Genomic DNA, 2270 nt, shown 5'->3' on the forward strand with positions numbered 1-2270 from the left:
ACTCAGGAAGTCTCATCGTGACTGATGTCGCAATAATCACATGTTTGTTATGTGTATACATACTTGTTATATCCAGATTTGTGTGTGTGTGTGTGTGTGTGTGTGTGTGTAAATACGATTAAATCTCATCAAGGTACTTCATAGAAACAAACAAACAAAAAATCAATAGGCGCATGTAGAAAAATAATATGGTACATGTGTTATGGATAAGATGATTATTAATGTTATAACGTTGCTGTTGTTGATAATAATAATAATAATAATAGTAATAGCAACAACAATAATAACAGAAGTAGTAATAATAGTAGAAGTAAAACAATAAATTCAAATAAACGTATGTGACATAAACAAACAAACAAATAAATAAATAGACAGACAAATAAATAAATAAAGTTACACCCGCTCTCTGTAGGTCACTTCATTATCAAGTTTTAGGTGAACTGAAATGAAATGTACTCAAAACAGCCCAAATAAGACTCCTTTCCAGTGTTGTCAATTTTGCATATTTGTTTTAATTTGACAATTAAATAAGAAATGTCAGTTTCTTAGATATTTCTATAGCTCTGTGATGTGATGTTTACATTATTCTATACCAAGCCCTAATATTATACAATAACTGAAAAATATGTACACTATATGGCCAAAAGAATATGGAAACCTGACAATCACACCCATATGTGCCCATTCCAGAACCACAGAGTTGATCCCTTTTTGCTGTGATAATATCCTCCACTCTTCTGGGAAGGCTTTCTATGAGGGAATTTGTGTCCATTCAGACACAAGATCATTAGTGAGGTCAGGCACTGATGCCAAGCGAGGAAGCCTGGGGTGCAGTCGGTGTTCCAGTTCATCCCAGAGGTGTTTAGTGGGGTTGAGGTCAGGGCTCAGGCTGCTCGAGCTCTTCCACTTCAAGCTTGGCAAACCACGTCTTTAAGGAGTTTGCTTTGTGCACAGGGGCATTGCCTACCCACTCACAAGACTGGCCCATCTAGGCCCCACCTGCTAGCCCAGGACCACCCCACTTTTGGAATAAAAAAATAAACTATCACAATATCAGATCTGCTGCAGAGTACCATGAAAACAAGTTTCAAAAATATTTATGACATCTTCCTATGAAATCATGTGAGAGCTCATACTCCTCACTGACTAGAGAACTGACTTCCTTTTGGCATTCAATATATCATGACAGGAAGAAGAATCTTGCAATTCTGGCTCATGAAAAAAAAAAAAACAGTTATGAATGCACTGAACATGAATGAATTTGTCATTGAATTAAAAAAAAAAAAAGTTAATATGGTAAATGCAAGGACTAGGCTATGTACAAAAAGTCACACACCAAAAACTGTTCCCCTTTGTGATTTGATTGCAAACCGTCAATGCAATCTGGCAACCTTGATTCCCCAAGAGCCTGATCAGTTGTCAGACACTAGGGGTGATAGACCTCACTTAAGGAGGTTGAGATGGATGGATGGATGGATGGTTGGATAGATAGCTGCCAGAACAGCTTCACAGCTTCAATTCACCTCGGCATCAATTCTATGGAAGTCTGTACTGGAGCAATGAACACTGTTCTTCCAAAGGTTATTCCCAGGTGGAGTCTAACATGTCTTTCTCAGATCTCCCACAGGTTTTCCACTGGGTTGAGATCTGCTGACTGCAAAGGCCAAAGCATATGATTTACATAATTTTCATCCTCATTAAATCATGCATGGGGTAGCATAGTCCTGGAAGGTACCACTCCCATTAGGATATAAATGTCTTATCATATGATAAATTTGTAACGCTTGTGTGTGACCAATCTGCAGTGTTCAGTACAGCAGGCTCTATCCCAGTAGTTCCTGTTCTGCAGAAAAGTACCTACCCAGAAGGAGGAACTAAAAAGTTTGCAGGAACTACAATCTGCCAGGACAGTTTCAATGCCCCTTACAGGAATGTCATGCAAACTTCACGTGGGAATAATCACATGAAATTGACACATGTTTTTCAGATGTTTCACATGGTGTAATGTGTTGTTTTGTCCCCACATGATTCATTTTAACATGTGATTTTTACACAATTCATTTACTTCCAGGTTTTATTCTTTCACATGTAGAGCATGTGGTTGTGTTTTTCCACATACTGTATGATCACATTATTCGCATGATGTCACATGTTTACTAAAATTCATATGTGCAATTTCAGAGGATAACATGGTGAAATGCTCCTGAACACATATATATATATTACTCACATAGTCACATGTGAAAAACATATGATAATGTGTGTGAAAC

Source organism: Pangasianodon hypophthalmus, chromosome 19 (assembly GCF_027358585.1).
Source record: "Pangasianodon hypophthalmus isolate fPanHyp1 chromosome 19, fPanHyp1.pri, whole genome shotgun sequence".
NCBI lineage: Eukaryota > Metazoa > Chordata > Actinopteri > Siluriformes > Pangasiidae > Pangasianodon > Pangasianodon hypophthalmus.